This window comes from Paramormyrops kingsleyae, chromosome 14, assembly GCF_048594095.1.
Source record: "Paramormyrops kingsleyae isolate MSU_618 chromosome 14, PKINGS_0.4, whole genome shotgun sequence".
Classification (NCBI taxonomy): domain Eukaryota; kingdom Metazoa; phylum Chordata; class Actinopteri; order Osteoglossiformes; family Mormyridae; genus Paramormyrops; species Paramormyrops kingsleyae.
This window is the reverse complement of record NC_132810.1, coordinates 6811116-6822320: the sequence shown is the minus strand read 5'-3', so window position 1 is coordinate 6822320 and position 11205 is coordinate 6811116. Positions and strand designations below refer to the sequence as shown.

The following is an 11205-nucleotide window of genomic DNA, read 5'->3' as shown; positions in this document are numbered from 1 at the left end:
CTAGAGGATCCTTCCATCGAGGAGACCAAGCTCCTCCTCAGAGTAAGTCGCATGTGGTTAGTCACACAAAACTCTGTTTACATGTTTAGATTTACATGTGCGCAGTGTTTATTCTGAGACGTTGAGATGGAGCATCTGGGCGTCGCTGTCATGTCAAATGTGTTCAAGCTATTACTTATCTGCAACGTATCGATGAGTTCTCCATATGTTGATAAAATTAATTTGCAAGGATATTAATTGTTCAGCAGCCTTTGGTGTTGGGTGAGGGTACATGAAGATCATTGCCCCCCACGCCTATCTCATAGGGATCAGCCTTCTGTTCACGGGGTCAGGATGCTGGGCGTCACGTCCTGGTTCGGGGCCGGATGTCCGCTGGGTCCGCTGGGCCTTGGCGCGGGTCACACTCTTGTCCTGGAGCTCCAAAGGCTTTTATGGTTTTGACCAGCACAGCCCGCAGAAGTTGGCTGCTGCTTCCCGTAGCATATTGCGAGAGGAGGGCCGTATGCAGCCTGCAGCCACAGCTCGCTGACAGTCGATGTTGTATTTGCTGTATTTGATCTGTTCGCCCCCTTCCTTCGTCTGACCCAGTCCTGGGTTTTGTGCGGAGCCCGTTAGCCGTGGGAGAGGCCTTCTTGTCCTTCCGCCCCAAAGCTGCTTTAGCGAGGCTAATCAAGTGGCTGCTTGCGGTTTGGCCATGCCGAACTCTGCGGCGGAACATGTTTATGTCCTGTGTTGTAGTTAGCATTTATTAACGCCTCCCTTGAAGTGAGAGCAGTTGTTTAACTTGGGCCCGGTTGGGTCGGCGGGGGCAGGGGGGGTTGTCGGTCGACTGCTCAGCCCAAGGCGAAGGCTCGTTAATCAGGGTACCTGTGAAGTGGGAGATGGTGATTCCGTGTGACCGGGGCATCCTGCTTACTAGTATCCCTCCCCGCTTCCCTCTGCTCATCTACCACCTGCCAAATTTGTTGGTTTTAAAACTAGAACGTGGCTCGTTCTTGTCCTTCCGGGGCCACAGGGTCCTCTGAGCAACTATCTCCGCATCCGTCTTCCGTTATTATGACCTAGCGGTAGGATTCGGGTTGCGTCCCATCGCACATAGACAACGGCTAGATTCTCAGAAGTGCTTTTAAACAAATGGTGGCACGGGGATCGCCGGCCATGTCCAATTCATCACTGACAATCAAAGTCTTTCCCGTGGGGGGCACGATTCATTTAAGGCAGCATTGTCCCCAAGCTGCAGGGGCCTTTTCTGCACTTGGAACTGATGAACGCCTAGTCGCCAACTTTGATTAGCTGCAGGGATTCGACGAGCCACCTAGATCGATAGCCTGATGGAACGTGGAGGTTCCTCATGCAACAAATTGCCTTTAACTTAAACGGCCTTGGACTGGTGAGGGTGCAGGTGCGGGGCCATGTGCCAAGCAGGAACTCTAACCTCAGGTCTGGGAATTTGTTCCTCTCTGCATTCGCTTCCCTGTTCCTCCTGACGTTGATATTGGAAGAAAATAATCCTGAATGAGGAGTCTAATGGAAAACAAATGAAATTAGTTGCCAGCTTGAGGCGAGAGTTAGGTCATCTATTTCATCTCTGCATAATGATTAGTCCTAAGCAGCGATTAAATGCTGCTGATGGAGTCGTTAGCCCAACAGTGGCGTGCGGATCCGAGGAGGAACACAGGGTGATTTCATGCCCCCGTCTTTCTGAGCCTGTGATTGGTGGTTCATTTGTAATCATGACACGCCTTTTACTGCCGGATCCGGTGGCCTGCCATGACCTTAATGAAATGATGATTGGATGGATATTGTTTTTCCATATCTCCGCAGTCTATTACTCAGCCTTAGCTGATGGGTTGTTAGCGGCCAGTTGGGTTGGACAATGGTGATGTTTGTTCTTACAGGAAATTCGTGTTGAGAGGTTGGGCTTAGGAGTGCGCCTTACAGCTGGTCTAATTAAAAGCAACGAGGACACATTTATGTAAGGCTTTTGTCCTCTGAGACAAATACAGGACGATGCCATGGCCAGACCCTTTGTATACATGAGGTGGTGTTGGGTGATCAGGACCCCCTTCAGTTGGGTGCTGGGCTGGTCAGTCATATAGGTAGTTGCTTAGGGTGCCATGGGGTGCTGACGCTGACTTGCCAGCCTATTTGGTGATGCTAGTCTAGGGTGCCACACAAGCTAGGACCAGCCCTGGTTCGGTCAATGGAGGTCGCTGCCCGCTCCCTTCCTGGGGCCGTGCCTCTTGTCTCGCTGTGACCTAGTAGGCTGGATGAGGTGAGGAGAAGCCGTGGTGTGTTTTGACTGAAAGCAGAGCCGATACCTACAGGGACTGATGAAAGCGCTGCCTAATAGCTGATTGGGTGGCGGGGGGAGCCTTGATGAAGCTTCTGGGATCGATGAGCTAACGTGAGCGGTAACAATCCAACGAGAGAAAAAAAACTGTGTGCCTCAGCAGGGGGAATTGCCTTCTAAGCGATGGGGGTGTGGGGGAGGGTCTGGGAGGTGAAATGGTCTAAAATTGAAGTGCAAAATAAGGAGAACGCAGGAGTTCGGTGAGGCTATGTCAGCGCGGTGTGGGGTGCCCGCTCATCTTGGCGACGTCTTTTGAAGCTGCTGAGGAAGGAGAAAGGTGTCAGCAGTATTTCAGTATTTAACACTCTGTGTGGTTAAACTGGTGTTTTTGTATCCAGTCATGAAGGATTTTAGGGGCTTTTTCAATGTTGTGAACATGCTTGTGCTGAGTGTGGAGTATGAGGCTCTTTGCGCAGTTACTGACCTTCGGTTCTGACTCATCCCAGACATTGAGCCCCGAGGCGTGGTCTCTGGAGTCTGTTCAGATGTCGGTCAAGGTCACGGCAGTCGAGTAGCCCTTGTGGTTTCCGCCCATCTTCTGTGGCTTAGCCCTCTGCTTTGTTCTGGAATGTTCTGTGGGCAGCGGCAGATAAGGGGTGCCCACCCGCCGTCTCCTGGGCCAACCATTATGAGCCAAGTGTGGGTGCTGAGCCTCCAGAAGATTTTCCCGTCCAACGGTATCGCCCAGTGGGAAGGCGATGCATTAGCCTTTACTGTTAATTGATCAGCTTCTCCTTTGAATTGCTGGTTTTGACCTTTAGTGTATATATGTGTGTGAGTGTGGGGGGGGGGGGTAATTGACCAGCTTTGTCATACGTCCATGTGGTATATTCAGAACAATGCAACATGTTACCCCCCCCCCACCCTGAAACAGGGCACATTAAAGTCAGCAGGACATGCTGCCATCATAGAAGGCTTGGCCAACTAATTCTGTTTCGAGGACGTATCGCTTGGCTCTTGTGAAAGACTGGGTAGCAAACGGTTTTCAGCTGCAGATGCAAATATAAAGAATTTTATATCAACGTATCGATTTTCCTTTATTACAGAAAGTCCCTTGATATGGGTAGTCCACATAAAACAGCCCACGTTTAGAAGGTCATTCTAAAAAGGTTGCTTCTCTGTTCCCAGAAGCCTTGTTCACATTGTTGTTAATGACCTTATCTAGAGGCTCTCTTGTGCTCAAGGTTATGTGCGATACGCATTATGTTTCCTCGTCTTGTAGCATGTAGGCGGTGAGGACCGCCAAAGACGGTTATCCGCAGTCCCGGCCATGTCGCCCTTATGCCTTTAGTGTCCGGCTTCATCTCGCTTGGCCGGGCGTCGGGGGGGCTGGGGGAGCGGAGCTTGTGGCGGAGCCCCCTCTCGTTTATTACAGGAATGGCCAATTCCAGCCTGGCATTGACTGATGACTCTGGTTGGGCTTTTTTTTGGTTGCAGAATGTGGATTTCTGGTGTGTAATCAGTGTTTCCTGCCCTGATTGGGAGGGGTGTTCACACACACACACACACACACGCGCATTATTATTCATGTCATTATGGGGACTCTCCATTCATTTCTATAGCCATAACCCTAATCTCGACAATGACAACCTTAACCCCTAACCCAGCAAAACATTTGGCATTTTTAGTGTTTTAATTGCAGTCACAGATTTTTATAAATCTGAGGTTATCCTTGTGGGGTCCAAAAAATGTCTCCACAAGGTAAAAAGTTACAGATTATTGCATTGTGGGGAAATCTGGTTCCCACAATGTAATTACAAATGTGCCCACACTCCCCCCAGAGCCCGTTCCCGTGTTCTCCACTCTCTCCCTGACCACTGACTCCCACCCTGTGAATATTTTTTTTTTACCCACTTTTTACATTCATCTTCCCACTCATCTGTGATGTGTGTGTTTGTGTATGTAAATGAATACATAATACATATAACACATGTATTTTATTTTTAGCAGGTTGGTTTCCTTTCCTGCTTAACTTTTAATAAATGTTAGTCTAGATGCTAGGAAAAAGTCCCTCTCAGACCACAGAGGTTGTTTTTCCTCAGCCTAGATGTAGAAATAGGCTTCTTTGGTACATTTTTATATATATATATCTCTTCGTCACCCCCACCCCTCATACCAAACCACCGGAACCCCCAGCCAGGGACGGTTGCAGCCGTGTGAGGTTAGTGACCCTGCTGGAAGCTGAGCTCCTGTGGTCATGTGGTCCGTGTGGTGCAAACTGGCCTGGTCACTGAGCAACCGTGGCTCTGCAGTCCTGAATGGGTCAGTGTTCTGCACGTGTGAATAGTTGGTGCACCACTGTCTGTAGTGTTTCAATGCCTCTGTGCCTCTCACTTACTTGGTAAGATGCCTTAACACAGAATTGGGTGTGTATTGAAATGTTCGGGGATTGTTCTACCTTGATTGTTCTACCTTTGTGGAGAACACAATTGATTGTTTTACCTCTCTGTGCCGCTGCCCCTCTCAAATGTGGAGTAAGGAACGAGAGCACAATCCCTGACTTTCAGACTTGGAGGAGGGCCTGTTCCTGTGCATGTGTTGACAGATTGACGAAACCTTCTAGCGGTCCTAGGCCCCGCCCTCGCTCAGCGGTCCTAGGCCCCGCCCTCGCTCAGCGGTCCTAGGCCCCGCCCTCGCTCAGCGGTCCTAGGCCCCGCCCTCGCTCAGCGGTCCTAGGCCCCGCCCTCGCTCAGCGGTCCTAGGCCCCGCCCTCGCTCAGCGGTCCTAGGCCCCACCCTCACTCAGCGGTCCTAGGCCCCGCCCTTTTAGGAGTGACGAGGAGACTTCAAGCGGCTGTGAGGCAGCTGAGGCCTTCCCGCAGCTTCCAGGAGTCTCCACTGGCTGTGATGAGCTCAGTCTCGCTCCCCTTGACAGAAAATGCCCCCAGGACTGTGTTTTTTTTCTCCTGCTGTTTCCCTGCCTCAGGATCTGCATGTAACCTGCCTGTTTCTCTGTTTACCTGTTATAGTTTGAGCGGTAGAGCAGCGTGCCGATGGCTGCTGCGCTCTCGCTGCCGTTCCAGCTATGGTCCTGCTTGTTTACCTCGCCATGTGAATCGGCCAGCGTTGGCTCTCTGCCGCGACCCGCCCACCCCCCCTCATTAAGTCCGGCCGCCCGTGAACCCGGCTCTGCTTCAAATCGCCGTTAACCTGAGCTGCCCTCACTTATGGTGTCAGGTGACCCCTCACCTCGTTAATGTGCTGTGCAGATGGGCTTTGGGAGCCCCCGTGAAGTGACTCTTCCTGTTGGGGCGAGGGGAGGCGAGCCGCTGTCCTGCGGCGGCTCTGTCGGTGACGGAAATGCGATGGTGGAATCTCTGACCTTGCGGCGCTCCCTTCAGAAACCGCTCCTTGACCACGGGCGCCGTGGAAACAGCTGCCATGGTTTCCCCCCCCCCCCCCCTTTAGTAATAGTGGCTGCTTCTGGAAAACCTTTGTCACTTGGCGGAACTTCACAATGGGAGGAAATGATGGATTTCTGGAGGACCCGGTGACTGTTTCAGTTGACTAATCCACCCTGTCCACGGACTTGTCAGTCACGTGTTCCTGACCTCAGACCCTCCCTCTAGGGGTATGGCTGCCTTTGCTTGTGGCTGAAACCTTTGCAGGGTCATGCCTCCCTGCGTTTAGAACGGATTCCTGCTGTTTTTTTTTAATCCATCTGTTACCAAAGCGTCAGACTGCACTTTCATATGTGGGCATGTTGTGTAACCGCTGACAGCCAGGTGTGCGCCTTACTGACTACTGCGCCTTACTGACTACTGCGCCTTACTGACTACTGCGCCTTACTGACTACTGCGCCTTACTGACTACTGCGCCTTACTGACTACTGCGCCTTACTGACTACTGCGCCTTACTGACTACTGCGCCTTACTGACTACTGCGCCTTACTGACTACTGCGCCTTACTGACTACTGCGCCTTACTGACTACTGCGCCTTACTGACTACTGCGCCTTACTGACTACTGCGCCTTACTGACTACTGCGCCTTACTGACTACTGCGCCTTACTGACTACTGCGCCTTACTGACTACTGCGCCTTACTGACTACTGCGCCTTACTGACTACTGCGCCTTACTGCCACAGCTGATGTTTATTCCAGCATCTATTTTCCACCTGTATAATTTAGCTGTTTATTTTGAAAAATGCTCTGCTTCTTGGAAAACAATGGTGGGCTCCCGCTTCCTGTGTGTTGTTTTTTTAAGCGGGTGCTGAGTGCAAACTCGTGGCCTCGCCCTACTTGCCTCCACGGTTCCCTTCTACTTCGCTCTGAAATGCGGGTTTCCACATGTCACATTTCTCTACCCATGCACAGTGGTTTCTGCGCCACGCAGCCGCCGAGCCTGTGGTTCTGCCCATTTGATTCTGCCCCTTTTGTGTTCCATCTCTCATGCATCACGTTCGGAGCTGCAGCGTTTGTCCGTCAGTTCTGTTTTTGCCTGGTCGTCTGCTGTGTGTGTGTGTGCGGGGGGGGGGGCTGTGATCCTCAGTTTCCAAAGCATCTCCAGGCTTTTAAAGGTCTTCTCTTGCGCATAATGCTGCCGTTCCCTGCCGCGTTCTCTGATGACCTGTGACTCGCCGGTTGCGTGCTAAGAAGGTGAAGGTTAACCTTGGAAGACGTCCAAGGAATCTTTCACGGGGAACCAGCTCATCACTTCTGCTGCTCGTGGGTTTGAGCCTCTTCGTGCCCTATCCCATCCCCCATCCCCCCCCACCCCCAGTGCAGTCTAGCGGCGAGATACATGCTTGACTTTTCCATCCTCCGCTGTCTAAAGGTCAGCCAACCACAGTTTATCAATGCTGTGAATCTTCGAGGAGCTGGGATGTCAGAAGGTCCCTTGGAAGATCGGCGCGAGTCTGCCTGTGGAACCCCACAATTAATAAGACTAAGTTTGCTCAGTGTTATTCCCTTATGTTTGGTCTGTTCAGGGCAGAGCGGGCTGCAGCAGTATGACGTTGTCCTGGATGAACGGCTGCTAATGGCTTTTTGGGGGACTGTGGAGTGAGTGGCAGGTGCTGCTATCGATCCCCAGCTCCGGTTGCCACTGTTCATTTGGGCTGATCCAGTCTCATTACGAAGGTCCCGGGTTCGGCTGAGGTGATTTATAACCGTGAAACCAAATGGGAACCCATGCAGATAGACGCACAGGACCTGAAACCAAACGGACTCCATGGAGAGACGGCAGCGGATAGCAGGCTGGGTCTGCAGCGCCGTCTGTGTGCTGAGATTTATGTGCGTTGGCATCATTGCCGGGCCAGTCCATCAAGCCGTTAGCGGTCACTCCACAATGCGAGCCCATATTTATGCTGTTATTGACTGTTAATATTATATAACAGCCGATATTGACCACTGGCGTTTTAGTGCCTGCCGGTGTGCTCTGCCTGCTGGTCCCAGTTATAGGTCTGAACCGTGAATTTAGTGATGCGTCAGGAGTTGCGTCGGTGGCTGTAATTTAGAGCTCCACCGCTGATGTGCATGGTCAGCAGCCATGTCTGCCCACAGGAGGTGCTGCTGGGAACTGAGCAGCCATTGTGTCACTGGTGACCCGTCTGGAGAAAAGGAAACGTGTGATGAAAGAGGATTTAAAACGCCCGTTAATCAGACTGAAATGAAAACCACGTGTGGGTGATGGTGGTGCGGGGGGGGGCTGACCCTCCTGCTCTGCTCTGCTCTGCTCTGCTCCAAGAGACCATCAACTGGCAGTCACATGGGTGGGCACCCTAAGGTGTTCCTGAAAGGGGGCTAACTCGGGGCCGAGGCTCAGCCGCGCTGCCTCTGGTGCCCCGCATGCAGCCCCTGCGTGCCGTCTCGGCGTGCCCCGCGGCAGCAGAGCGCTCACCTGATCCTTATCGCCTGCTCTTCTCGGCGGGCCGTGACGCAGCAGCTGGTTGGCTTGCTTCGGGGTTTGACACTCTGAAGGTTTTTCTTGGCGAGTTTTTCATTTTCGCTGCCGGCGTGCGTGTCTGAGACTGACGCACCGGGCTGGAGGAGATCCGACCCGCTTCTGATACTGATACGTGCACAACTGGTCCACCTCAAAGCAGTTTAGCGCACCATCCTCACCCTGCTGTATAAGCCAGCATTTACGGCATCTTTCAGTAAATGGAGCAGAAGGAGCTGCGAGGGTGTTTCAGGGTCTGGTTATCCGCAGTGGGCATGAGAGCCGTGGCCTGCCTGCGACATACTGCAGGGCTGCGGCGTCTGGAGACGCATGACCGTCAGTTCGAGAGGCTTCGGCCATTTCGGTGCGTGACCCACTTTGCCGAGCACAACAACTCGGCGTGTCGTAAAGCGAGTGGGTTGTCGTCGGGAGACGGGGGTGTCCCCAGCAGATGGTGACATCTCTGAAGAGCTCTGACCCCCGGCCCATGCAGCATTTCGCATGGCCAGGTGACACAATCGCAGCCGCAGTAATTCTCGATGACCCGTAGGCTCTGAATGTCAATGGGTCCACTGACGCATTATATGCTTCACTGGGGTGTGATGTGCGACGGGCGTGGAAGCGCATGCAGAGGTGACCCTCCAACAGCACAACATCACCCTCCCACCCAGCCTGTGCTGTTGGCCTCCGTTACTGCTGATCGAATGTGACGAGAGGGAGTTTCCATCCTCCTGCTGACGGGGAGGGGACGGCGGCCTCCCCCCCCCCACCTGCTCCTGTATGCCGTCCGTGATCAAGGAATGCGCATGAATGATTGATAAGCGGCCTGATTGCTCTTCAATAATGCATTGGCTAACGGCCTAGTGGCCGCCGTCTGCTGCCACCAGCGAGCCGGAGGAACGGGCCACTCCAGTTCCAGGCTGATTCTGACACCAATCCGGTTTGTCCGCTGTTTGTTCTAAGGCTGGTTCTGTTTAGTTTAAGCCTGGTTTTGTCTGTCCAGGTTTGCCTGGGCTGGGTGGGTGGGGCCCTGGAATGCGTCAGGGTAGCAGTGTTTGGGGAGGAGGGGGGGGCTGTTCAGACGGCTCACAGCTGGCCCACTTTGGCTCAGCCCGTGTCGGCTCTCATCAGCAGACTGCCTGGCTTTCAGAGAGCCTGTCACACCCGCCTCGCTCCGAGCGAGAGAGCGAGTGAGACGGGGCGGCCATCGCACAGTGCGTCCTTTGTGCTTAGCCTGCCATATGCCCCGGCCCTTTGCTTACTGCTCTGGGAAATTTGTTGTCCCCCAAACACAATTAACTTTCACTTTGCCTTCGCCGCCGCTGCAGTGAGATAAAACGTTCCACGGGTCTCGCTCTGCCGGGACGTCCGCCATCCGCTCTGGGCTGCCGCATTATTTCTTTATTATCTGGATTTAATCTGAGATTATTTTTTTTTTATGCAGCTGAGATCAGCTGAGCCTATGACTGCGCTGGTGCTTATGCAGGGTTATGCTGTAATCTGTCTGTCTGCCTGTTTCCACGTCTTTCTGTTTGAGGTCGGACTTATTAAAGTGCCGCATTCTGGGTAATTCCAGAGCTAATTGCAAACTCTTTACCTGTTAAGTTTTTCTTCTTTAGCTGCCTCTGTAAAATCTTCTGTGATATAGGTTAATAATTCCCAGGCGGCCCATTGTGTGCTCTGAGGCCTGATGCCGCGTTCGCGCCAACATTGACTCTACTGGCTGCTCCACACGCCGACCAGCTGGGCCACCAGTCACAAACTGGTCACCTCATACCCGGGCTGTGTGATAGCCAATGGGGGAGGCGGGCTTGTCCTCATCACAGGGAAAGTGGGAAATGAGAGATTAAGCAGGTCCTCTACAGGGCTTCCCGGGGTGGGGGGGGGGGGCTGTGCTAAAGGAGAGTGCTGGAGCCCATCGGTACTACCTTACTGCTGCCTGGTCGTCAGCTCTAGGTGCCCCCACCCCCACCATTGTTTCACCTCAGTGCCCATTTGGTGACGTCTACAAGTGTGGATGTGGATCGACATGAGGATGCACAGGTTTGTGGGAAATTGGTATGTCTGTGCATCCTGGCTTCAGTTGTTCTGCCCAGTCGATGCTCCTGCTTCGGGGCAATTGGGAAACTGGGCCATTTCCATCGTGTCGGCCGGCCCTGTATATCTGACTCTGTATGCGCCCTGGGTTTGAGCGGGGGGGGGCATTTATTAGGTGCTCTGCTCACACAGCTGCCTTGACAAGCTCAGAGAGGCTGGGCGGGCCTGTGATGGCTTTCTGCCAGTGCTGTCCCATGACCTGTGGGTGATGGGTCACAGACTGGGAGGGAGTTTTTCCTGTCTGAGCGCATGTTTTGACATACAGTAGTCTGTGGTCTGTCCCCGAGTTCATCACATGCCATTCTCTGCATGGCTGGCTGCTTTGCAGGATGAACTCATGAAAGTAGCGCCCTCCGCAGGTTGGTGGGTATCAGTGTAAAGAGCCGTCTCTCCCTTCTGTTGCTGTGTCCGCATGACTGCTGGTTCTCTCAGTTACAGCACAGGCAGTATATTTACATGCACAGCTTAGTCGAGCTATGGTTCTAGCTCAACTACAGCATTTAATCGCACTACTGTCTTTGTCCCAGTATACATGTAAGGGAGGGGCCAAATTAAGTGACACAAGCTTTAATTGCGATCTGGTCGGAAGAACAGATGCAAGAAGATCAGGACTGCATAACAAGAAATACAGTATTTTGTACAATATTTGATGACAACAGTAGTGGAATTTTTTTTAATATTGCGATGTGATTTTGTTGTGAAATTGGAGTATTTATGAAACAAAAAGGAGTTTAACATAAATTTCTCACAAACCCGTCTAGGAGTGATTTAAACAGCAAGGATGAAAATGATTGACGGTCTTGAACGCATGCAAAAGCAGAAGAGGTAAACTTTAAACAGATTTTTAAACATATACTAAATAATCTTGAAGAGG

The 11205-nt window shown here is 52.3% G+C and overlaps 1 protein-coding gene across 1 annotated transcript in view; it reads left to right on the top strand.

Annotated features, from left to right (window-relative positions):
* The window catches only part of btbd7 (BTB (POZ) domain containing 7), a 34540-nt gene that overhangs the window by 4789 nt on the left and 18546 nt on the right, over nt 1-11205 (top strand). The gene's annotated exons all lie outside the window — the stretch shown is intronic.